The sequence below is a fragment of the Pseudophryne corroboree genome, chromosome 5 (genome assembly GCF_028390025.1).
Source record: "Pseudophryne corroboree isolate aPseCor3 chromosome 5, aPseCor3.hap2, whole genome shotgun sequence".
NCBI lineage: Eukaryota > Metazoa > Chordata > Amphibia > Anura > Myobatrachidae > Pseudophryne > Pseudophryne corroboree.
Genome location: NC_086448.1, coordinates 72,874,815 through 72,902,457, shown reverse-complemented (window position 1 = coordinate 72,902,457; position 27,643 = coordinate 72,874,815). Strand labels below are relative to the sequence as shown.

The 27,643-nt window shown below is 49.5% G+C and overlaps 1 protein-coding gene across 7 annotated transcripts in view; it reads left to right on the top strand.

Moving 5' to 3' along the window:
* DYNC1I1 (dynein cytoplasmic 1 intermediate chain 1) overlaps window positions 1–27,643 on the top strand; it is an 837,173-nt gene that overhangs the window by 61,407 nt on the left and 748,123 nt on the right. For 2 of the 7 annotated variants that reach the window (XM_063921362.1, XM_063921358.1), the window contains exon 1: window positions 22,053–22,266. The exons of 1 other annotated variant lie outside the window; for it this stretch is intronic. The gene's annotated coding sequence lies outside the window, so the exon portion shown is untranslated. Of the gene's footprint in view, window positions 1–22,045; window positions 22,267–27,643 lie in introns of those variants that run through there. 4 more of the 7 variants (XM_063921363.1, XM_063921360.1, XM_063921364.1 and 1 more) reach the window with 3 other exon arrangements.

Below are 27,643 nucleotides of genomic sequence, written 5' to 3'. Positions count from 1 at the left end.
ACGGTCTGTCGGACCTTGTGTCTACAGCGACAGCTGGAAAGTCCACTTTCTTGCCTCAGGTTTCCTCACAACCTAAGAAAGCACCGTATTATCAAATGCAGTCCTTTCGTTCCCAAAAAGGAAAGAGGGTCAGGGGTGCATCCTTTCTTGCCAGAGGCAGGGGTAGAGGTAAGAAGCTGCACCATGCAGCAAGTTCCCAGGAACAAAAGTCCTCCCCTGCTTCCACTAAGTCCACCGCATGACGTTGGGGCTCCACAGGCGGAGCCAGGTGCGGTGGGGGCGCGTCTCCGAAACTTCAGCAGCCAGTGGATTCGTTCACAGGTGGATCTCTGGGCTGTACAAATTGTATCTCAGGGATACAAGCTGGAATTCGAAGTGACTCCCCCCCGCCGTTACCTCAAATCAGCCTTGCCAGCTTCCCCCATGGAAAGGGAGGTAGTGCTGGCGGCAATTCACAAGCTGTACCTCCAGCAAGTGATTGTCAGGGTCCCCCTCCTTCAACAGGGAAGGGGTTACTATTCCACAATGTTTGTGGTACCGAAACCGGACGGTTCGGTGAGACCCATTCTGAATCTAAAGTCCTTGAACACTTATATAAAGAAATTCAAGTTCAAAATGGAATCGCTCAGAGAGGTTATTGCAAGCCTGGAAGAGGGGGATTTTATGGTGTCGCTGGACATCAAAGATGCTTACTTGCATGTCCCCATTTACCCACCTCACCAGGAGTACCTCAGATTTGTGGTACAGGACTGTCATTACCAGTTCCAGACGTTGCCGTTTGGCCTGTCCACGGCACCGAGAATATTTACCAAGGTAATGGTCGAAATGATGATACTCCTTCGGCAGAAGGGAGTTATAATTATCCCGTACTTGTACGATCTCCTCATAAAGGCGAGGTCCAGGGAGCAGTTGTTGATCAGCGTAACACTCTCTCAGGAAGTGTTACTACAGCACGGCTGGATTCTGAATGTTCCAAAGTCGCAGCTGATTCCTACGACGCGTCTGCTTTTCCTGGGCATGATTCTGGACACAGAACAGAAGAAGGTGTTTCTCCCGGTGGAGAAGGCCCAGGAATTAGCATCTCTGGTCAGGGACCTCCTGAAACCAAAACAGGTATCGGTGCATCACTGCACGCGAGTACTGGGAAAGATGGTAGCTTCATACGAAGCCATTCCCTTCGGCAGGTTCCATGCAAGGATCTTTCAGTGGGATCTGTTGGACAAGTGGTCCGGATCGCATCTTCAGATGCATCGGCTGATCACCCTGTCCCCCAGGGCCAGGGTGTCTCTTCTGTGGTGGCTGCAGAGTGCTCACCTTCTCGAGGGCCGCAGGTTCGGCATACAGGACTGGGTCCTGGTGACCACAGATGCAAGCCTCCGAGGGTGGGGGGCAGTCACTCAGGGAAGAAACTTCCAAGGACTGTGGTCAAGTCTGGAGACTTCTCTACACATAAATATACTGGAATTAAGGGCCATTTACAACGCCCTGAGTCAAGCAGAGCCCCTGCTTCGAAACCGGCCAGTGCTGATTCAGTCAGACAACATCACGGCGGTCGCCCATGTAAACCGCCAGGGCGGCACAAGAAGCAGGATGGCAATGGCGGAAGCCACAAAGATTCTTCGATGGGCGGAGAATCACGTGCATTCCGGGAGTGGACAACTGGGAAGCAGACTTCCTCAGCAGACACGACCTCCACCCGGGAGAGTGGGGACTTCATCAGGAAGTCTTCCAACTGATTGCAAACCGATGGGAACTGCCACAGGTGGACATGATGGCGTCCCGCCTCAACAAAAAGCTTAAAAGATATTGCGCCAGGTCAAGGGACCCTCAGGCGATAACTGTGGACGCCCTAGTGACACCGTGGGTGTACCAGTCGGTATATGTGTTTCCTCCTCTTCCTCTCATACCAAAAGTACTGAGAATGGTAAGAAAGAGAGGAATAAGAACAATACTCATTGTTCCGGACTGGCCAAGAACGACTTGGTACCCGGAACTGCAAGAAATGCGCACAGAGGACCCATGGCCTCTGCCTCTCAGACAGGACTTGCTGCAACAAGGGCCCTGTCTGTTCCAAGACTTACCGCGGCTGCGTTTGACGGCATGACGGTTGAACGCCGGATCCTAGCGGAAAAAGGCATTCCGGATGAAGTTATTCCTACGCTGATAAAATCTAGGAAAGACGTGACAGCAAAACATTATCACCGTATATGTATGTTGCTTGGTGTGAGGCCAGGAAGGCCCCTACAGAGGAATTCCAGCTGGGTCGATTCCTGCATTTTCTACAGTCAGGGGTGACTATGGGCCTAAAATCGGGGTCCATAAAGGTCCAGATTTCGGCCCTATCCATTTTCTTTCAAAAAGAACTGGCTTCACTGCCTGAGGTTCAGACATTTGTTAAGGGAGTGCTGCATATTCAGCCCCCTTTTGTGCCACCAGTGGCACCCTGGGATCTTACCGTTGTGTTGGATTTCCTGAAATCCCACTGGTTTGAGCCACTTAAGACTGTGGAACTAAAGTATCTCACGTGGAAAGTGGTCATGCTGTTGGCCTTAGCATCGGCTAGGCGTGTGTCGGAATTGGCGGCTTTGTCATGTAAAAGCCCTTATCTGATCTTCCATATGGACAGGGCAGAATTGAGGACTCGTCCCCAATTTCTCCCAAAAGTGGTGTCATCGTTTCATTTGAACCAACCTATTGTGGTACCTGCGGCTACTCGGGACTTGGAGGACTCCAAGTTGCTGGACGTAGTCAGGGCTTTGAAAATTTATGTTTCCAGAACGGCTGGAGTCAGGAAGACTGACTCGCTGTTTATCTTGCATGCACCCAACAAGCTGGGTGCTCCTGCTTCAAAGCAAACTATTGCTCGCTGGATCTGTAGCACGATTCAGCAGGCTCATTCTGCGGCTGGATTGCCGCATCCAAAATCGGTAAAAGCCCATTCCACAAGGAAGGTGGGCTCTTCTTGGGCGGCTGCCTGAGGGGTCTCGGCATTACAGCTTTGCCGAGCTGCTACTTGGTCGGGTTCAAACACATTTGCAAAGTTCTACAAGTTTGATACCCTGGCTGAGGAGGACCTTGTGTTTGCTCATTCGGTGCTGCAGAGTCATCCGCACTCTCCCGCCCGTTTGGGAGCTTTGGTATAATCCCCATGGTCCTTACAGAGTTCCCAGCATCCACTAGGACGTCAAAGAAAATAAGAATTTACTCACCGGTAATTCTATTTCTCGTAGTCCGTAGTGGATGCTGGGCGCCCGTCCCAAGTGCGGACTCTCTGCAATACGTGTATATAGTTATTGCTTAAATAAGGGTTATTGTTATGAGCCATCCGTTGAGTGAGGCTCAGTTGTTGTTCATACTGTTAACTGGGTAAGGTTATCGCAAGTTGTACGGTGTGATTGGTGTGGCTGGTATGGGTCTTACCCTGGATTCAGAATTTACTTTCCTTGTAATGTCAGCTCTTCCGGGCACAGTTTCCCTAACTGAGGTCTGGGGGAGGGGCATAGAGGGAGGAGCCAGTGCACACCAGATAGTACCTAATCTTTTTTTTAGAGTGCCCAGTCTCCTGCGGAGCCCATCTATTCCCCATGGTCCTTACGGAGTTCCCAGCATCCACTACGGACTACGAGAAATAGAATTACCGGTGAGTAAATTCTTATTTTTTCTTTTAGCTTTGGCCTAATCTGAGCCGGACAGGGTCATGCCAGTTCGGGGGCTTCAACGGCACATTGTGTCCTACCAGCATTACAACATGGAGGGGAGAAAACCTGAGATTTGGGCACTACCATATATGCCCAATATGTGCTCAGCTGGGCATTGCGGCAATACCGTCTAAAGAGTTTGTTCTCCATAGCAACCAATGAGCTTCTAGCTATCATTTATCAAATATATTCTATAAAATGATAGCTAGAACCTGGTTGTGTGCTATGGGCATTGTATGGTGGTCACTTGGATGATCCTTGTATTAAATATCTGTCACTGGAATGGTAGACAGAGGCATTGTGAGTTATTTTTTCTTTTACACTGCAAGGGAAAATGTGAGACCAGTGGGTGTTTAGCAATGGATGAGACCCCAGTAAGAATGATCTATTTTATAATGACCTCTTACCAAATTGGTGGAATTCCCTGTTGTTGGATTAAGTAGTAGTAATCATTTAATGTGTGTACTTGTCACCCTGGTGTGCTGCCTACCAGTACAATACCTCACCCACTGGTGTGATCTCCACCTCCTGTGACAGGATCCTCCTGCTGGTGCTGTGACTGCCTACCAGTACAATACCTCACCCACTGGTGTGATCTCCACCTCCTGTGACAGGATCCTCCTGCTGGTGCTGTGACTGCCTACCAGTGCAATACCTCACCCACTGGTGTGATCTCCACCTCCTGTGACAGGATCCTCCTGCTGGTGCTGTGACTGCCTACCAGTACAATACCTCACCCACTGGTGTGATCTCCACCTCCTGTGACAGGATCCTCCTGCTGGTGCTGTGACTGCCTACCAGTACAATACCTCACCCACTGGTGTGATCTCCACCTCCTGTGACAGGATCCTCCTGCTGGTGCTGTGACTGCCTACCAGTGTAATACCTCACCCACTGGTGTGATCTCCACCTCATGTGACAGGATCCTCCTGCTGGTGCTGTGACTGCCTACCAGTGCAATACCTCACCCACTGGTGTGATCTCCACCTCCTGTGACAGGATCCTCCTGCTGGTGCTGTGACTGCCTACCAGTACAATACCTCACCCACTGGTGTGATCTCCACCTCCTGTGACAGGATCCTCCTGCTGGTGCTGTGACTGCCTACCAGTGCAATACCTCACCCACTGGTGTGATCTCCACCTCCTGTGACAGGATCCTCCTGCTGGTGCTGTGACTGCCTACCAGTACAATACCTCACCCACTGGTGTGATCTCCACCTCCTGTGACAGGGTCCTCCTGCTGGTGCTGTGACTGCCTACCAGTGCAATACCTCACCCACTGGTGTGATCTCCACCTCCTGTGACGGGATACTCCTGCTGGTGCTGTGACTGCCTACCAGTACAATACCTCACCCACTGGTGTGATCTCCACCTCCTGTGACAGGATCCTCCTGCTGGTGCTGTGACTGCCTACCAGTACAATACCTCACCCACTGGTGTGATCTCCACCTCCTGTGACAGGGTCCTCCTGCTGGTGCTGTGACTGCCTACCAGTACAATACCTCACCCACTGGTGTGATCTCCACCTCCTGTGACAGGGTCCTCCTGCTGGTGCTGTGACTGCCTACCAGTGCAATACCTCACCCACTGGTGTGATCTCCACCTCCTGTGACGGGATACTCCTGCTGGTGCTGTGACTGCCTACCAGTGCAATACCTCACCCACTGGTGTGATCTCCACCTCCTGTGACGGGATACTCCTGCTGGTGCTGTGACTGCCTACCAGTACAATACCTCACCCACTGGTGTGATCTCCACCTACTGTGACAGGATCCTCCTGCTGGTGCTGTGACTGCCTACCAGTGCAATACCTCACCCACTGGTGTGATCTCCACCTCCTGTGACAGGGTCCTCCTGCTGGTGCTGTGACTGCCTACCAGTGCAATACCTCACCCACTGGTGTGATCTCCACCTCCTGTGACGGGATACTCCTGCTGGTGCTGTGACTGCCTACCAGTACAATACCTCACCCACTGGTGTGATCTCCACCTCCTGTGACAGGATCCTCCTGCTGGTGCTGTGACTGCCTACCATGCTGCATTGGCCTTGCCTACTACCATTATGGCTAATGCTAACAATTTGCTATTCCCCAGTTTGTGTTGGGATCGCTTATAGCTGACTTACTCCAACCTACATGAGGCCACTTTTGATATATTTCCAGGGCCACGTTAAGTTCCCAATTCGCCCCTGACTGGCATGGAAAAAATGTGAATGATAAATCAGGGTAAATGTACCAGGAGGGTATTGACAAGCCATTAGAAAGTTATCGGAAGATGGAAACCCTTTTTCTCTGACGTCCTAGTGGATGCTGGGGACTCCGTAAGGACCATGGGGAATAGACGGGCTCCGCAGGAGACTGGGCACTCTATAAGAAAGATTTGGTACTATCTGGTGTGCACTGGCTCCTCCCTCTATGCCCCTCCTCCAGACCTCAGTTAGATTTCTGTGCCCGGCCGAGCTGGATGCACACTAGGGGCTCTCCTGAGCTCCTAGAAAGAAAGTATATGTTAGGTTTTTTATTTTACAGTGAGACCTGCTGGCAACAGGCTCACTGCAACGAGGGACTAAGGGGAGAAGAAGCGAACCTACCTGCTTGCAGCTAGCTTGGGCTTCTTAGGCTACTGGACACCATTAGCTCCAGAGGGATCGACCGCAGGACCCGTCCTTGGTGTTCATTCCCGGAGCCGCGCCGCCGCCCCCCTTACAGAGCCAGAAGCAAGAAGATGGTCCGGAAAATCGGCGGCAGAAGACTTCAGTCTTCACCAAGGTAGCGCACAGCACTGCAGCTGTGCGCCATTGCTCCTCATACACACTTCACACTCCGGTCACTGAGGGTGCAGGGCGCTGGGGGGGGGGGGGCGCCCTGAGCAGCAATAAAATCACCTTGGCTGGCAAAATAACCACAATATATAGCCCCAGAGGCTATATATGTGGTAATTACCCCTGCCAGAATACAGAAAAAAGCGGGAGAAAAGTCCGCCGAAAAAGGGGCGGAGCCATCTCCCTCAGCACACTGGCGCCATTTCTCTTTCACAGTTCCGCTGGAAGGAGGCTCCCTGACTCTCCCCTGCAGTCTACACTACAGAAAAGGGTAAAAAAGAGAGGGGGGGCACTAAATTTAGGCGCAGTAAATATTATAGCAGCTATAGGGGACATAATTCAGTTAGTCCCTGCATTATATAGCGCTCTGGTGTGTGCTGACATACTCTCTCTCTGTCTCCCCAAAGGGCTTTTGTGGGGTCCTGTCTCCTTTAAGAGCATTCCCTGTGTGTGTGCGGTGTGTCGGTACGGCTGTGTCGACATGTTTGATGAGGAGGCTTATGTGGAGGCGGAGCAGATGCCTATAAATGTGATGTCACCCCCTGCGGGGCAGACACCTGAGTGGATGGACTTATGGAAGGAATTACGTGCAAGTGTCGACTCCTTACATTAAAAATTTGACGACATGCCAAATGCGGGACAGCCGGCTTCTCAGCTCGTGCCTGCCCAGACGATTCAAAGGCCATCAGGGGCTCTAAAACGCCCACTACCTCAGATGGCAGACACAGATGTCGACACGGATACTGATACCAGTGTCGACGACGATGAGTCAAATTTAATATCCACTAGGGCCATTCGTTGCATGATTGAGGCAATGAAAGAGGTATTACACATTTCTGATATACACCCAGGTACCTCAAAAAAGGGTATTATGTTTGGGGAGAAAAAACTACCAATAGTTTTTCCCCCATCTGAAGAATTAAATGAAGTGTGGGAAGAAGCGTGGGCTTTCCCCGATAAAAAATTGGTGATTTCAAAAAAATTACTAATGGCGTTCCCTTTCTCGCCAGAGGATAGGTCACGTTGGGAAACTCCCCCTAGGGTGGATAAAGCGCTCACACGTTTGTCTAAAAAGATGGCACTACCGTCTCCGGATATGGCCGCCCTAAAGGAACCTGCTGATAGAAAGCAGGAGGCTATCCTAAAAAAGTCTATATATACACACACTGGTGTTATACTGAGACCAGCTATTGCTTCAGCGTGGATGTGCAGTGCTGCAGCTGCTTGGTCAGATTCCCTGTCGGAAAATATTGACACCCTAGACAGGGACACTATATTGCTAACCGTAGAGCATATAAAAGACTCAGTCTTGTACATGAGAGATGCACAGAGGGAGATCTGCCGGCTGGCATCTAGAATAAGTGCATTGTCCATTTCTGCTAGGAGAGGCTTATGGACTCGGCAGTGGACAGGGGATGCAGATTCTAAAAGGCACATGGAAGTTTTGCCTTATAAGGGTGAGGAGTTATTCGGGGATGGTCTCTCAGACCTTGCTTCCACAGCAACAGCTGGGAAGTCAGCATTTTTACCCCATGTCCCCTCACAGCCTAAGAAAGCGCCGTATTATCAGGTACAGTCCTTTCGACCCCAGAAAAACAGGCGGGGAAAAGGCGGGTCCTTTCTGTCTAGAGGCAGAGGAAGGGGAAAAAAGATGCAACACACAGCAGGTTCCCAGGAACAAAAGTCCTCCCCCGCTTCTTCCAAATCCGCCGCATGACGGTGGGGCTCCACAGGCGGAGCCAGGTACGGTGGGGGGCCGCCTCAAAAATTTCAGCGATCAGTGGCTTCGCTCACGGGTGGATCCCTGGATCCTTCAAGTAGTATCTCAGGGGTACAAGCTGGAATTCGAGGCGCCTCCCCCCCGCCGTTTCCTCAAATCGGCCTTACCGACAACTCCCTCGGGCAGGGAGGCTGTACTAGAGGCAATTCACAAGCTGTATTCCCAGCAGGTGATAGTCAAGGTACCCCTACTTCAACAAGGACGGGGTTACTATTCCACACTGTTTGTGGTACCGAAACCGGACGGTTCGGTGAGACCCATTTTAAATTTGAAATCCTTGAACACATACATAAAAAGATTCAAGTTCAAGATGGAATCGCTCAGGGCGGTTATTGCAAGCCTGGACGAGGGGGATTACATGGTATCCCTGGACATCAAGGATGCTTACCTGCATGTCCCAATTTACCTTCCTCACCAGGAGTACCTCAGATTTGTGGTACAGGATTGCCATTACCAATTCCAGACACTACCGTTTGGACTGTCCACGGCACCGAGGGTGTTTACCAAGGTAATGGCAGAAATGATGATACTCCTTCGAAAAAAGGGAGTTTTAATTATCCCGTACTTGGACGATCTCCTAATAAAGGCGAGGTCCAGGGAGCAGTTACTGGTCGGAGTAGCACTATCTCGGGAAGTGCTACAACAGCATGGCTGGATTCTAAACATTCCAAAGTCACAACTGGTTCCTTCCACACGCTTACTGTTCCTGGGGATGATTCTGGACACAGAACAGAAAAAAGTGTTTCTCCCGCAGGAGAAAGCCAAGGAGCTGTCATCTCTAGTCAGAGACCTCCTAAAACCAAAAAGGGTATCGGTGCACACGAGTCCTGGGAAAAATGGTGGCTTCATACGAAGCAATTCCATTCGGCAGGTTCCATGCAAGGACCTTCCAGTGGGACCTCTTGGACAAGTGGTCAGGATTGCATCTTCAGATGCATCAACTGATAACCCTGTCTCCAAGGACCAGGGTGTCTCTACTGTGGTGGCTGCAGAGTGCTCATCTTCTAGAGGGTCGCAGATTCGGCATACAGGACTGGGTCCTGGTGACCACGGATGCCAGCCTTTGAGGCTGGGGCGCAGTCACACAGGGAAGAAATTTCCAGGGACTTTGGTCAAGTCAGGAGTCGTCCCTACACATAAATATTCTGGAACTGAGGGCCATTTACAATGCCCTAAGTCAGGCAAGGCCCCTGCTTCAAAACCAGCCGGTTCTGATCCAATCAGACAACATCACGGCAGTCGCCCATGTAAACCGACAGGGCGGCACAAGAAGCAGGATGGCGATGGCAGAAGCCACAAGGATTCTCCGATGGGCGGAAAATCACGTACTAGCACTGTCAGCAGTGTTCATTCCGGGAGTGGACAACTGGGAAGCAGACTTCCTCAGCAGACACGACCTACACCCGGGAGAGTGGGGACTTCATCCAGAAGTCTTCCTACTGTTGGTAAACCGTTGGGAAAGGCCACAGGTGGACATGATGGCGTCCCGCCTCAACAAAAAGCTAAAGAGATATTGCGCCAGGTCAAGGGACCCTCAGGCGATAGCTGTGGAAGCTCTAGTGACACCGTGGGTGTACCAGTCGGTTTATGTGTTCCCTCCTCTGCCTCTCATACCAAAGGTACTGAGAATAATAAGAAGGCGAGGAGTAAGAACGATACTCGTGGTTCCGGATTGGCCAAGAAGAGCTTGGTACCCGGAACTTCAAGAAATGTTATCAGAGGACCCATGGCCTCTACCGCTCAGACAGGATCTGCTACAGCAGGGGCCCTGTCTGTTCCAAGACTTACCGCGGCTGCGTTTGACGGCATGGCGGTTGAATTCCGGATCCTAAAGGAAAAGGGCATTCCGGAGGAAGTCATTCCTACGCTGATAAAAGCCATGAAAGAAGTAACCGCAAACCATTATCACCGCATTTGGCGAAAATATGTTGCGTGGTGTGAGGCCAGGAAGGCCCCTACAGAGGAATTTCAGCTGGGTCGTTTTCTGCACTTCCTACAGTCGGGAGTGACTATGGGCCTAAAATTGGGTACCATTAAGGTCCAGATTTCGGCTCTGTCGATTTTCTTCCAGAAAGAAACTGGCTTCACTGCCTGAAGTTCAGACTTTTGTAAAGGGAGTGCTTCATATTCAGCCCCCTTTTGTGCCTCCTGTGGCACCTTGGGATCTCAATGTGGTGTTGAGTTTCCTAAAATCACATTGGTTTGAACCACTTAAAACTGTTGATCTGAAGTATCTCACGTGGAAAGTGGTCATGTTATTGGCCTTGGCTTCGGCCAGGCGTGTGTCAGAATTGGCGGCTTTGTCATGTAAAAGCCCTTATCTGATTTTCCATATGGATAGGGCAGAATTGAGGACTCGTCCCCAGTTTCTCCCTAAGGTGGTATCAGCTTTTCACTTGAACCAACCTATTGTGGTGCCTGCGGCTACTAGGGACTTGGAGGATTCCAAGTTACTGGACGTAGTCAGGGCCTTGAAAATTTATGTTTCCAGGACGGCTGGAGTCAGGAAAACTGACTCGCTTTTTATCCTGTATGCACCCAACAAAATAGGTGCTCCGGCTTCTAAGCAGACTATTGCTCGCTGGATTTGTAGCACAATTCAGCTGGCGCATTCTGCGGCTGGATTGCCGCATCCTAAATCAGTGAAAGCCCATTCCACGAGGAAAGTGGGCTCATCTTGGGCGGCTGCCCGAGGGGTCTCGGCTTTACAACTTTGCCGAGCTGCAACTTGGTCAGGGGCAAACACGTTTGCTAAATTCTACAAATTTGATACCCTGGCTAAGGAGGACCTTGAGTTCTCTCATTCGGTGCTGCAGAGTCATCCGCACTCTCCCGCCCGTTTGGGAGCTTTGGTATAATCCCCATGGTCCTTACGGAGTCCCCAGCATCCACTAGGACGTCAGAGAAAATAAGAATTTACTCACCGGTAATTCTATTTCTCGTAGTCCGTAGTGGATGCTGGGCGTCCATCCCAAGTGCGGATTGTCTGCAATACTTGTATATAGTTATTGCCTAACTAAAGGGTTATTGTTGAGCCATCTGTTGAGAGGCTCAGTTATATTTCATACTGTTAACTGGGTATAATATCACGAGTTATACGGTGTGATTGGTGTGGCTGGTATGAGTCTTACCTGGGATTCAAAATCCTTCCTTATTGTGTCAGCTCTTCCGGGCACAGTATCCTAACTGAGATCTGGAGGAGGGGCATAGAGGGAGGAGCCAGTGCACACCAGATAGTACCAAATCTTTCTTATAGAGTGCCCAGTCTCCTGCGGAGCCCGTCTATTCCCCATGGTCCTTACAGAGTCCCCAGCATCCACTACGGACTATGAGAAATAGAATTACCGGTGAATAAATTCTTATTTTAACATTATCTTATACTGTGAAATTCTTACCGTTTCCAATAAGACATTGTCAATTATTAATTGAACTTGTTAATTAAGTGAAAAGGAGACATGATATTTTCCGGGAGATGTATCAAGCCGCGGAGAGAGAAAAAGTTGAGTATTTGCCCCAAACAAATGATGCTTCTAACTACAGGTATCATTTCATGTACTGTGCTGGATAAGTGACAGAAGATGATTGGATGCTTTGGACATCTCCACTTTATCTCTCTCCAAGGCTTGATACATCTCCCGAAGAGTGCTGTATATAAAATATGTCTGGATGCTATACAGCAGGTCAGGAGCACCAGCAGGACAGTAGAGTAATAATTTGCGGACCCCGTGAAATTAGAATTCAGTAAAGAACGGAGACTCAGTCAATGAATACATTAAACATTTTTTAGTTTATGCTAAAATATAAAAAGTTTATTATGAAGAATATTTAACAAATAATATTTGTGAGACATCTCCGAAAACAGTCGGTTTTGGAGACTGCCCACAAATATTGAACAGGTCCTGAATGTATGAATTGGGGACTGCAATGGATATTGGAGATAATCTATTGCATTCCTCCTATTGTGATCACAAAAGCAGCCACCAAAAGTTTCTACGGCAGTTGGTAAACTGCGAAACTCACCAAGCTCCAGAATGCAAAGCATTTCTGAGCTTGGTCTGGCAGCTAATGCCATTTCTAAATGGCGCTTGTAGCCCGTGGGATACATTATGCAATTATTCCCTGGAGAGGGATCCTTGGGATCCCTCTGCATTACTGTCTGCTCTCACATACGCAGTCTGACGAATGCACATGTGAAGTAGAGCAGCCGGGGTCTAAACCCAGAAGTAAAGTGATCACATTTGCGATTATTTTACTTCTTATACATTGCAGGGACGGCATGAGATTGATTATGGCATAAAAGCTACACCTCTGGACACACGAAGACTCATCCTTCAGCACTCAGGAGAGGAAAACCCCCTTGTGGGGAAACCTCTGGGGAACCATGGCCTCAGGATCGCCCTTCCCTCTGGGTATTAAGAGGTGTACTAATAGGGGGATCAGTATGATATCCCGGCGCATCGTAATGCTGATGCAGGGATCCCGGTCCAAAAAAGACAGACGGGTGAGCAGGGGCATCAGAACATATATGGGCTGGGGGGGCAAGATAGATCCTCATTTGGCGCCTCCTGGGAGGAGGCCGTACTATGGGGACAAAATAGAGGCAGCACCATGGTGGAGAGGAGGTGGAAAGAGAGAGGGAGACTGTCAGGGAAAGAAAGAGGGAGAGAGATAGAGACTAATACCCCTTTTGCACTAGCTTTTAAAATACAGGTAAATGCGCGGGGGCGCGCATTTACCCGTGTTTTTTCCTAGTGGAAAAGGGTCCCTCTGCAAATTCCTGGATCAAGTGATCCGGGAATCCTACCCGGGTAGCTTGCCGGGTTGAAAACGTGTTCAACCCGGTAAGCTGTGTAGTGTGAACGAGAGCCGTGTCGAGGCGACACAGTGTATGGGAGGGCGGCGCTGGGAGATCATGTGATCCCTCAGCGCCGCCCCTGGCGCGTCACTAGCAGCGTCACCAACCCGGCAATATGCGACTGTCCCGCTGTCCCACCCGCGGGCCGCAGTGTCCCGCGGTGGGGGGGGGGGGGGGGGCAGTCGGGAGGCTCCTGTCATCGCTGCCCTGCTTAGCAGAGCAGTGGTGAATAGACGCTGTGCGCGTGTGTACAGCGTCTATTCACTGGCGTCAGAGGGAGAGGGGGCATGCAAGCGGCTCACAGAGCACTGGGCATGCCCCCTCAGTGGCGAAAACGGGGCGTGGCTCACGATTGCGGGTCCTTCCACGAAGCCACACCCCTTTCAATTAGCCACGCCCCTTTCCGGGAGCGCACGCGGCTTCGACGCATGTGTGTCCCTCTTTAAGTTTTTAGAAAGTTGGGAGGTATGTGTTAGGTAGAGAGAGAGAGAGAGAGAGAGGGGGGGGGGAGAAAGAGTGTTAGGAGAGTGGGGAGAGAGAGGAAAAAGTGTTAGGGAGAGAGCGAAGAGAGAGAGGAGAGAGTGTTAAGGAGAGGGGAGAGTGTTAGAGAGAGATAGAGTGTTAGGGAGGGAGAGAGCGAAGAGAGAGAGGAGAGAGTGTTAAGGAGAGGGGAGAGTGTTAGAGAGAGATAGAGTGTTAGGGAGGGAGAGAGAGAGAGAGAGGATAGAAAGTGTTAGGAAGGGAGAGAGAGAGGACAGAGAGTGCTAGGGAGAGAGTGAGAGGGGAGAGAGTGTTAGGAAGAGAGAGAGAGAGAGAGAACGGGGGGAGTGTTAGAGGTGAGAGAGAGGAGAGAGAGTGTTAGGGATAGAGAGAGAGAGTGTTAGGGATAGAGAGAGAGAGAGTGTTAGGGAGAGAGGAGATAGAGAGTGTTAGGGAGAGAGAGGGAGAGAGAATGCTAGGGAGAGAGAGAGAGAGAAAGGAGAAAGAGTGTTAGGGAGAGAGAGAAAGAGAGAGAGTGTTACGGAGAGAGGGAGAGTGTGTTAGGGAGAGAGGAGAGAGAGAGTGTTAGGGGGAGAGAGCAGCGAGAGTGTTAGGGAGAGAGAGAGAGGAGAGAGAGTGTTAGGGAGAGAGAGGAGAGTGTTAGGGAGAGAGATGAAAGTGTTAGGGAGAAAGAGAGAGAGAGAGAGAGGAGAGAGATTGTTAGGGAGAGAGAGAGGAATTAGAGTATTAGGGATAGAGATAGGGGGAGAGAGAGTGTAAGGGGAGAAAGTGTTAGGGAGAGACAGAGAGGAGGAGAGAGTGTTAGGGAGAGAGAGAGGAGAGTGTTAGGGAGAGAGAGGGGAGAGAGTGTTAGGGAGAAAGAGAGGGGGAGAGTGTTAGAGGTGAGAGAGTGGAGAGAGTGTTAGGGAGAGAGAGTGTTATGGAAAGGGAGAGAGAGGAGAGAGAGTGTGTACATTGGCCGGCGCCTCTCATGTTTGGGGTGGAGGACGAGCTTCCCCCTTGCCCCACCCATTCTGATGCCTCTGGGGGTGAGTAAAGGGGTGTTTTCCTCTCTCTTCACCCCCTTAACCCTCCCTGTCCACAGCCTTATAGGCCCTACACACTGGCCGATTTTCTGAAAGATATGAACGATCTCGTTCATAAATGAACGAGAACTCGTTCATATCTTTCAGTGTGGAGACTCCAGCGATGAACGATGCGCGTCCCCGCGCTCGTTCATCGCTGGTCTCCCGTCGGCTGTGCATGCAGGCCAATATGGACGATCTCGTCCATATTTGCCTGCACTTCAATGCAGCCGCGTGACGGGGGGGAGTGAAGAAACTTCACTCCCCCCGTCACTGCCCCCCCGCCGCCGGGTCGCACGTCGGCCGATCGTGATATGTGTAGGGCACACTAACTTCCCCCTTTTGTGTCTGACTTTAAAAGCAGAGGTGCCTAATCCTAACCTCCGACCCCGCTGCCTAAACCTAACCCTCCCTCCCCTGCAGCCTAACCACCCCCGGGGGTGCCTAACCCTAACCCACCCTACCCGCGGCCTAAACCTAACTTCTCCCCACCTGCAGTCTAAATCTAACCCCCCTCCCCAGGAAGCTATAGGTAATGGGAGAGGTACAATACTTACCTATACCTGCCTGTACTTGCCAAAGGTCAACTGCTGTGTAGACTAAGAGGAAAAGATAAAATAACATTGTTAGTGGATGAACAAGCAGAGAGACAAACTGCAGACAGTGGTGTGGTTGTGTAGAGAGAAATATCTCATATATAAATATGTTACTGTAACTATTAAGGACATGGAAAATGCCTAAAATAAGGACAGTTATCCCAAAGGGCCCATTGTTTTTATACAATACACACATTGGGGGGATAATTTCTTTCTTATAGTAATAAGTGGGCACCTTCAGAAAAGAAATGTGACCAGTAAATAATAAAAGCTATAAATTGCTAACATTTAGGGGTCAATCCAATTAGGTACGAGTTACCATTGCTACGACGTTTCAACACTGGCAATGGCACCCAAACTCGCAGCCTTTGTGGCCAGATACGGCTGCGGGCACTTTTGAGCGAGTTTAGGCTATTGGAAAGTGTGGCTGTTGTAAGACAAACTCGCACCTAATTAAATTGACCCCTTAGTTGTTAAATGCGATAAAATAGTAAAATATAATGGTGTAATTGTGGGCCTGATTCAGTTGTGGTTGTTAATGCGATCTTTGCTGCAATCTTTTGCCATTCCCAATTGCATCGCAGTCCACCCTGAGTGAGTCTGAGCAGTCATAGGCTGAGCAAGTCTCCTAGACACAGAGGACTCTCCAGCAGATACACAGGTCACAATGGGTAATTTATACACGTGCACGGAAAGGTGACTGAACAGAACTGACACGCCTGTGTACAGTTAGCCACCCCTGTTACCACCCCAAATGCTGACTTCCTGTCAGTCACTTTGTGATGGGATCCTCTATGTGAGCTTGATCGCATCTTGTGCGCAGTGCAGCTTACACACATGTGCAGTGAAAAAGCATTGAGCCACTTGCGTGCAACAGCAGCTTTGCATCCGCATCTGGATCAGGCCCCCTGTGCGGTAAGGAAAGGACTCTAGGAAAAAGGGCCATGTCACCTTTATTATATGCAAAGATAGGGAAATAGTCACTTGTTACAGCTCTATTTCACATAATTTATACCATATTGTTCCATTTCATCAATTGGTTATTCTATGGGGGAGATGTATTAAGCCCTGCAGAGTGATAAAGTGGAGAGAGATAAAGTACCAGCCAATCAGCTCCTAATTGCCATGTTACCGGCTGTTTGAAAAATGACAGATAGTAACTGATTGGTTGTTAGTTATTCTTTCTCCACTTTATCATTCTTCCAGGATTAGTATATCTGCCCCCAGTTCATTGATAAAAAGGTCAGCCATTTCACTATCTCCAGAGGAGCGTCTTATCCAGTTTTGACATTAGGGGAAACGAACAGAGAAAAATAGGCTCCCCACTACTACTGTGCGCATTATGTGTATAAGTGGCACTACTACTGTGGGCATTATGTGTATAAGTGGCACTACTACTGTGGGCATTATGTGTATAAGTGGCACTACTACTGTGTGCATCATGTGTATAAGGGGCATTACTACTGTTGACATTATACATATAAGGGGCACTACTGTGGGCATTATGTGTATAAGTGGCACTACTACTGTGTGCATCATGTGCATAAGGTGCATTACTGCTGTTGACATTATACATATAAGGGGCACTACTGTGGGCATAATGTGTATAAGCAGCACTACTACTGTGGGCATTATTTGTAAGGGGCATTGCTACCATGTAGAGATGAGCAGGTTCGGTTTTACTCGGTTCTCAAAACGGCATCTTATTGGCTCACGAGTGTCTCTTGTTTTGGATAGCCAATAAGATGCCGTTTTGAGAACCGAGTAAATCCGAGTAAAACCCGAACCCGCTCATCTCTACTACCATGGACATTAAGTTTATAAGCGGCACTACTACTGTGGGCATAATGTGTATAAGCAGCACTACTACTGTGGGCATTATTTGTAAGGGGCATTGCTACTGTAGGCATTATGTGTACTGTTTAACGCAACATTAATAGGGAGTGCTACTGTGTGACGTAATGTGTATAAGGGACGCTTCTATGTGCGTACTATGAATCAGGGGCACTACATGCAGTGTAATGTGAATAAGATTGTGCTTTTGTGTGGCATAATTTGAATTGGGAGTACTATTGTGTGGCAACACTCCTTCATTGTGAGACCACACCCCTTTTTCAGGCAGCTTGCTATCACTTTACAAAGTATGGAAGGGCTCAAATTTATAGTTTGCAAAGGGGTGCTGAACACCCTAGCACCGCCCCAGCCTCCACACCATCTGTATTTCCTATACTGAGCTGCCCCCTTCTGCATGTCTTCATACCTCCCAACTTGTAAGTTCTTTAAATAGGGACACACCGCGCGCTTCAGAAAAATGGGTGTGGCCTAAGAAAAAGGGGCGTGGCTTCGCGGGAGGACCCGCGATTGCGAGCCACGTCCCCGTTTTCGTCACTGAGGGGGCATGCCCAGCGCTCTGTGAGCCGCTGGCATGCCCCCTCTCCCTCTGACTCCAGTGAATAGATGCTGTGCGCATCTAAGCAGGGCAGCGAGAGTCAGAGACTCCCAACTGCCCCCCCACCGCGGGACACTGCGGCCCGTGGGTGGGACAGCGGGACAGTCCTCAAAAAACGTGACTGTCCCGCGAAAATCGGGACAGTTGGGAGGTATGCGTCTTGTATTGTCCGCTCTCCCCCACCATACTGTAGTCTCTATTTTGTACTGTGCTCTCAATACCCCCCACCACACACACAATTACACAAGTACGGTAACTTACCTCCTACATGTTATCCTCCAGTCCTTGCTGCCTCTGCGACCCCTCCCGTCGTCTTCAACTGACACTTTGCAGATCTCTTTGCCGGTCACCCGACACTCTGCAAATCTCTTTGCCAGAACTTTGCCAGATGATGAAAAAACACAAAAGACTATCCTTAAGCATAGTACTAGTTTAAGTACAATAGAAATAGAAGTACAATAACATGTCCATGAGTCAACCACTTTTCCAATTTTCCTTAAACCAAACGTTCCTTAAAATAGGGATGGCCATCGGTAGGGTTGCCTTTAAGGGTTGCCATCGATGGCAATAATGGCATTAACCATCAATGGTAACAAACTATGTGGTTGTATATCATCGATGGTTTAGCCCATGGAAAACTTGCGCATGTGGAGAAGAGACTGCCCATGGAGCCGGGCAGTTTCCTTTGTGCATGTGCTTCGGCCGTGCTTCGGCGTTTAATTTGTGATATAGAGGTGGGGCCAGTGGAGGAGTCTCTATCGGCGTACCGAATCAATGTGTGTAGTGCCGTAGCTGTGGGTGGTGCAGGACTGCTGACGGACAGTGGAGTGCGAGGCGGCCATTAGCATCCCGAAACCCTGACACACTGTGTGTGACACATACAATGTGCCACGATTCCGATGGCCCGCCTAGCGCTCCGCTGTCAGTCAGCAGCCCTGCACCACCCACAGCTCCAGCACTACACACAGAGCAGCACTGTGTAAGGAGGGGGGAATACATGAATGCATCGGGCCCATGGCTACCATCGATGGCAGGAAACCATCTGGTTCCCCGCCATTGATGGTAAAACTATTTGACATCGACTAGCAACCATCAATGATTTCTAATCATCGATGGTCCATGGCCATCCCTACTTTAAAATTTATCAATTTGCCATTTATCTATTTTATTTACTTTTTCATCCCAAAGCCACGATCCTGCCTCATAGAGACTAATCTGCATCCCCTGTATGTGTGCTTGTCCTCCATCATGCCCTCTTTATTTCTGTAACACTACATTTTTATTCCTAGATATGTCATTCCTTCCTGAGCTTCTCCTATTTGTGTCCCTGTACCTATATTCCCTGTTCTGTCTATCTTGTCTTGCCTTTCAGCTGACTATACTGTACTCTGTCTTCCTTACCCCTCTCCATCATACCCTGCTATGTAGTACTCACCTCCTCCTACCTGTCTTCCTGCATGGTGACTGGAAACTTCAGCAGCTGTAGATAGAATGTTACAGGAAGAAGCATTGTGATGTCACAGGCTAGTGATGTCACATGCTAGGTGTGATGTCACAGTAACCAGCAGCAAAGCTACCAAATTACAGCTATCTTACATATACATTTTATACATCAATTATAACTGGATTTACAGGAGTTTCTAGTTTAAAAAAAATGAGACTAGTGTAGAAAATGAAGTATAAGGCAATGTTGTACAGAGTGCCTCAATATATAGGTAAAGGGAAAATATAAGTGACAGGAATTTCTAGACTAAATCACCACTTATATTTTATAGGGAAATAAAGCTCTTTATCTAACAGGCTGAATTAATCATTTTACATAGTGTGTGTGTGCGTGCGCGCGTGCGTGCGTGTGTGCGTGTGTGTGTGTGTTGAAAAAGCGTGTCCTTTTAATTGACGTTTTGGGGTAACATCCCCGTCATCAGGATATCAAACAACAACAAAACTGCATACAAATTGAATAAATACCTTACAGAAAAACGTCTCAGGCACCACCATTCACGCTGCCTGGTCTCCGGCTGTGCAGCTTCCGGGCCCGCGGCCGTCATGTGACCGGAAGTGACATCACTCCGGACCGTCCTGCAAATGCAGCGACGCAACATTGGGAGGGCGGAGGAAGGCGACCAGGGGAGGGCCAGGACATCACATGCAGCTGCTCCGATTAAAGAAATGGCTGCTAACCGTCTGCCAGGGGTCAACCCTAGAACCGTTGCGTCTGCAATTACATTGCGGGTGCATCGGAAGGGGGCCCTTGCTCTGCTGCGTACGCATCCATCTGCGTTCATCTCTGAATAACCCCCGTTGTCTCCTGTGCTGTGAACGTAGCAAGCTATACAGTATCAGCCCGTGATCCCTTACCGCTGTGCAAGGCTTATGTTACAGTACAGTACACCAGCACCGTACACCAGCACCGTACACCAGCACCGTACACCAGCACCGTACACCAGCACAGTACACCAGCACCGTACACCAGCACCGTACACCAGCACCGTACACCAGCACCGTACACCAGCACCGTACACCAGCACCGTATACCAGCACCGTACACCAGCACTGTACACCAGCTCCGTACACCAGCACTGTACACCAGCACAGTACACCAGCACCGTACACCAGCACAGTACACCAGCACCGTATACCAGCACCGTACACCAGCACAGTACACCAGAACCATACACCAGCACAGTACACCATCACCGTGCACCAGCACCGTACACCAGCACAGTACATCAGCACCGTGCACCTGCACCGTACACCAGCACCCTACACCAGCATAGTACACCAGCACCGTACACCAGCATAGTACACCAGCACAGTACACCTGGACCATACACCAGCACCGTATACCAGCACAGTACACCAGCATCGTACACCAGCACAGTACACCAGCACTGTACACCAGCACAGTACACCAGCACCGTACACCAGCACAGTACTCCAGCACAGTACACCAACACAGTACACCAGCACCGTACACCAGCACAGTACACCAGCACCGTACACCAGCACCGTACACCAGCACAGTACACCAGCACAGTACACCAGCACAGTACACCAGCACAGTACACCAGCACCGTATACCAGCACAGTACACCAGCACTGTACACCAGCACAGTACACCAGCACCGTACACCAGCACTGTACACCAGCACCGTACACCAGCACAGTACACCAGCACAGTACACCAGCACTGTACACCAGCGCAGTACACCAGCACCGTACACCAGCACCGTACACCAGCACTGTACACCAGCACCGTATACCAGCACCGTATACCAGCACAGTACACCAGCACAGTGCACCAGCACCGTACACCAGCACTGTACAGCAACACAGTACACCAGCACCGTATACCAGCACAGTACACCAGCACAGTACACCAGCACTGTACACCAGCGCAGTACACCAGCACCGTACACCAGCACTGTACACCAACACAGTACACCAGCACCGTATACCAGCACAGTACACCAGCACAGTGCACCAGCACCGTACACCAGCACTGTACAGCAACACAGTACACCAGCACCGTATACCAGCACCGTATACCAGCACAGTACACCAGCACCGTACACCAGCACAGTACACCAGCACAGTACACCAGCACAGTACACCAGCACCGTACACCAGCACAGTACACCAGCACAGTACACCAGCACCGTATACCAGCACCGTACACCAGCACAGTACTCCAGCACAGTACACCAGCACCGTACACCAGCACAGTACACCAGCACCGTACACCAGCACAGTACACCAGCACCGTACACCAACACAGTACACCAGCACAGTACACCAGCACAGTACACCAGCACCGTACACCAGCACAGTACACCAGCACAGTACACCAGCACTGTACACCAGCACCGTACACCAGCACCGTACACCAGCACAGTACACCAGCACCGTACACCAGCACCGTACACCAACACAGTACACCAGCACCGTACACCAGCACCGTACACCAGCACAGTACACCAGCACCGTACACCAGCACAGTACACCAGCACAGTACACCAGCACCGTACACCAGCACAGTTATTCCAAATTTTTAAAAGAAAAAGAAAAGCAATCGCTTTACAGAATAGTGCGGCGCAGACGTCTACTATAGATTTAAACCTAATGAACACAGAAAAAAGATGATCGCCCTTTTAAATGATTTTTCTCTTGCATCGTGCTCAGAGTGAGTGTGCAGTGTGGCAGTATATGCTATCGGCTATTTGTCTGTATACGTATTAGAGTGTGATGAACTTGTGCCCCTCTCGTTGAGTACTGTCAGACAGAGAGCTCCCCTCCCAGGCTCAGGGAGGTGGAGGAGAGAGGGAAGGGTTATGGGCTGAGCTGGAGCCAGCATGAGACAGCGGATTCCTCTCCAGCAGCATCATGCAGTACTTACAGTGAGCAGCATCCATTCCTGCTGTACCAGGGACCAAGCCTCATCCCTTGTCTCTAGCAGCGTTCCCACCCATCCATCTCCAGCATCTCCATATAACAGGGAAGGAAGGTAAATGTCTGCTGGCAGAGCGGCGTTGTGTGATGTCTGTGCAGCAGCAGCCTCATGTATTACAGCACCGTAGTGGGGAATGATGCAGAGGCTTTTATAGTCCTACTTTTAAATTTGCCTAGCCTTGAAAAGTCAGAGTATTTACCCCTGGCTTATCCTAGCCTGTAGACGTGCTGCACCCAGTGTTACTCAACATCTACATGCAGTTGGGGAGCCTTTAGTGTCCCCATATGTGACTAATCATCTGTGGGTAATGCTGTGTAATGTGCTGTTTACTCGTACAAGATGAGATGTTTATTTGTTGCTATGTTGTGTTTGGAATTTTAATTGCAGCTTATTAGTTTTCATGAGTTTGGCCTCTTGTTGTGTAGTTTTACTTCTGCATCCCTGCCATGTAACGTTAGGCATTCAGCCATTACATACTGTAGCTAGCCTCAACAGTAGATCAGGTGTTGGAATATCATGTATGTATATATATATATATATATATATATATATACATACATACACACACACACACACATATATGTTAACAATGTCAGTCCTTGATTTGCAGTTTACTATATATATATATATATATATATATATATATATATGTAATCATATTTACCGACTTTTTAGCTGCTCTCTCCGGGAGAGAGCAGCCAGGTCGGCTCGGCAGGGGGGCGGGCTGCGATGTGAGTGCAGAGGGGGCGTGGCAGAGGCGGGCCAGGGGCGTGGTAGAGGTGGGCCAGGGGCGTGACCACATGATCGTGCTGTGTAAGCCCCGCCCCCGCTGTGTAATGACGCTATTACCGGCATTATACAGCAGGGGGCGTGGCTATGATGACGCGATTCAACAAGAATCGCGTCATCGCTTGCCCGGACCGCCCACTTTACTCGCTAAGTGGGCGGCCGGGCAGGGGGGGACCCCTGTAATCGGGAGACTTGCCTGCTCTTCCGGGGGGCCGGGAGGGTCACCCGATTTTCGGGAGCCTCCCGGCCATTCCGGGAGAGTAGGCAAGTCTGATATATATATATATATATATATATATATACATACACAGTATATACAATATATATGTAGTATGTGGCATGGGTCAGATTCATGTACACATTGGACACAAACATTTTGCATATTGATCCATGTGTGGTTTGGGTTAGATCTACTTTAACATGACATACTGTACATATCAATGATGTTACGCCCCACAACTCCACGGGGCTATGCTAAGACTCACGTTGTATCTTCCATGCATTTCTTTCACTTTTTATTTTACTTTGTGAGGCAATATATACTGTATACAGTATGTATAAAAATGTGCTCTACATGTACAGTAAAGATAAGTAAGTTTGTGTTTCTCAATTATCGTTAGGGAATATTATACAGTCTAATGCAGAGGTTCTCAAACTGTGTGCCGTGGCTCCCTGGGGTGCCTCGGGACACTTGCAGGGGTGCCCTGGGTTGGTGGTCCAGGACCAATTAAAATTATTCATGGTCAATATAATAGGCAAAACCAGTGCTGGTGGCTGCCAGTCATAAAATATGTGGCCAAACAGAAGCAAATCTTGTCCCTCACCACACAACTGACCCTAAGGATGACATATAAATGCGATTTACTTAATGTAATATTTCTTTCTAAATTTCTCAATAAGAAATTTTTGGCCTAGGGGTGCAGTGAAAAAAATTCTGATATTCTAGGGCGCCGTGATTCAAAAAAGTTTGGAAACCACTGGTCTAATGAATAGCGCTGCACAATGCAGGACTGCACAGTGTTACATACATGTAGATGCTGATGCACAGTGAGTTGGGCTCTGTGAGTGAGAGCTTACACTCAGGGCGGAGGCAGTAATACGATTGAGCCGGCCGATACTGAGTGATCTCGGAGCATGTGCTGAAAGGGAGCTGATAGGAGAATAATTACTTTGCATACCGTACATACCACAGTACTGTAATATCAATAGGTGTTCATTTAATAAGCATTATGTACTAATATTGTGTCATGTATGTCTCATGTATGTTACATATAAAATTGTTATGGGTTTATTTTGAGATTTGTTTTTATTTTTTAATATTAACACATTCATGCATTGTCCCTTTGCAGCCCCGCCTCAGATTCACAGCAGATTGGCCACGTACAATGTAGCCATTTTATCATTTGCATTAATTTTATGTCAATTAAAAGAAGAAGAAGAATGTGCATTATTAAGGTTTATCTAGTCAGCTGCTGATGTTGTGGATGTCCAGGTAGCATGAGATAACAGCATTGCATAAAGGGAAGGAGGAAGTAGGAGCAGATATACTGTATGCTGGACTTTATAGTATGCAGGCACAGCCTATGGCGCACAAGACACCTAAGCGACGGCGGTCACTGCGCACTTGCCTGCTTTTGAAAAGTAGTTCAGGGATATAATAGTTGACAGTAGAATGTGCTGTGGGGCGTGTCATGCTCTGCCCAATGGGCGTATCTTTTGCCACTCAGAGGAGTGTCCAGCAGTAGCAGGGGAGAACTATAGTATAAAGATGAAGACATAGCTGCTGCCACTCGATAGGTCTGTTGGGATCTTGAGTATATACTACACAATGCCCAGCATATACACCCATACTCAGTCAGTGGCCAGCATACACCCCCCACACTCCTACAGTGCCCAACATACACCCCCCATACCCATACAGTGCCCAGCATACACCCCCCACACTTCTACAGTGCCCAACATACACCCCCCCATACCCATACAGTACCAGCATACACCTCCCCCTGTCCCCATACCCACGGTGTCCAGCATACACCTTGCCCCGTACCCATACAGTGCCCAGGCGCGCGCCCAAAAAAGGGGCATGGCATAACAAAAAAGTGGGCGTGGTATAACAAAAAAAGGGACGTAGCCTTGCTGCGCAGAGTGTAATGACTGTCTCGCACGAAATAACACATTGGCCCTCACAGGTAAAAACCTCAAACACATATGCCCCCACAGTGCCGGATACACATATGCCCCCACAGTGCCAGATATGCCCCCACAGTGCCAGATATGCCCTCACAGTGCCAGGTATGCCCCCACAGTGCCAGATACAGATATGCCCCCACAGTGCCAGATATGCCCCCACAGTGCCAGATACAGATATGCCCCCACAGTGCCAGATATGCCCCCACAGTGCCAGATACAGATATGCCCCCACAGTGCCAGATATGCCCCCACAGTGCCAGATACAGATATGCCCCCACAGTGCCAGATATGCCCCCACAGTGCCAGATACAGATATGCCCCCACAGTGCCAGATATGCCCCCACAGTGTCAGATACAGATATGCCCCCACAGTGCCATGTGCCCACAGTGCTAGATATGCCCCCACAGTGCCAGATTACAGATATGCCCCCACAGTGCCAGATATGCCCCCACAGTGCCAGATATGCCCCCACAGTGTCAGATACAGATATGCCCCCACAGTGCCAGATATGCCCCCACAGTGTCAGATACAGATATGCCCCCACAGTGCCAGATATGCCCCCACAGTGCCAGATTACAGATATGCCTCCACAGTGCTAGATATGCCCCACAGTGCCAGATATGCCCCCACAGTGTCAGATACAGATATGCCCCCACAGTGCCATGTGCCCACAGTGCTAGATATGCCCCCACAGTGCCAGATTACAGATATGCCCCCACAGTGCCAGATATGCCCCCACAGTGCTAAATATGCCCCCACAGTATCAGACACAGATATGCCCCCACAGTGCCGGATATGCCCCCACAGTGTCAGATACAGATATGCCCGCACAGTGCCATGTGCCCACAGTGCTAGATATGCCCCCACAGTGCCAGATTACAGATATGGTCATTCTCTGCATCACATGCTGAGCACAGGGACTGAGTGGGGAGCTATTAGCAAATTTATTGCAGTCAGGCTAAAAAATGATATGTCAAATTAGACAAGTCAGTAATAACACATATATAAAAATATTACAGGTTATGGCAAAATTCCAGGAGGAATAGCAATGGCTCCACTTGCCCTTCAATGCAAACTGCCATGAGTGATGCCCTACTCAAGTAGCAACACTTAAAATAAGACCTCCTTTAATTATTCCATTAGTGCTGAGCCTTCCCCTCCAAGACAATGTACCTGAACTGCCTGGTCTGCTGGATCCCCGGTGGCTGGATCGCTGGCTGGCACTGTCAGTGTGCCTTTTCCCGCCTGAGCTGACTGGATCAAACAAGATCCAACAAGTGCAGAGGCTCCTCACTTCGCGTTCCCAATGATGCATAGCGCGGGTGCGCGGCTGACGTCATCCGCGCAATGCATCATTGGGAACGGGACTCACAGAGGTGTCAAGTTACACTGGAATGCAGAAGTTGGTCGCGATCTGCCGGCGGGAGCTCCACGAGCTATCGATAGATCGCGATCGACCTTTTGGCCACCTCTGATACAGTGCATGGCATGCACTCCCCGTTACCCACACTGGGCTGCGGCACTGACTACCTTATGCATGGGAGGAGGGATAAGCACATATAAACAACATACATGTGTAGATGTATGTAATATATTATGTGCTGGTGTGTATCCGCATACCACAACTGTCATGCAGAACCCAGGATTCTGCATTAGGCTTCCCTCTCCTAAGCCCGCCCCCAGACTCTTATAAAACTAGTCAGTGAAAGTCTGGGGGCGGGCTTAGGAGAGGGAATCCTAATGCAGAGCCCTGGGTTCTGCATGACAGCTGTGGTATCCGGACACACGCCAGCACATATATTACATACATCTACACATGTTTGTTTATATGTGCCTAGCGTTCCCCCCCTGCTCAAGGTGGCCAGCTCTGCAGCTCAGGGGTTGGCTGCAATACCCTGTGTTTGATACTCCTGCTGGTAACCACTGGCAACCTCTGCATTACCACTGTGTACCTGTATTACTGCTGTTACTCTGGGGCAGATGTATTAACCTGGAGAAGGCATAAGGAAGTGATAAACCAGTGATAAGTGCAAGGTGATAAACGCACCAGCCAATCAGATCCTAACTGTTAATTTCCATATTGGAGCTGATTGGCTGGTTCGATTACCACCTTGCACATATCACTGGTTTATCAGTTCCTTATGCCTTCTCCAGGTTAATACATCTGCCCCTCTGTTACCTGCCATTTACCAATAAACCCAGCATCCTGGTTATGGACTAACATTCACTTTCACATCCGCTGTGCCCCTATTGTGACCACCATCCCAGTAGGCTATATCAAATAACACTGGCCTAATTCAGGTCCCGATGCTATTGTGGCTGTAGTTGCATGGTACCGATGTTCAGTATATTGCGCATGCCCCAGATCTGTACTGCACATCTGCAATAGGGGTCCTGCATCATCACACATAGGGTCTAATTCAGACCCGATCGCTGTTGTGCGAAATCGCA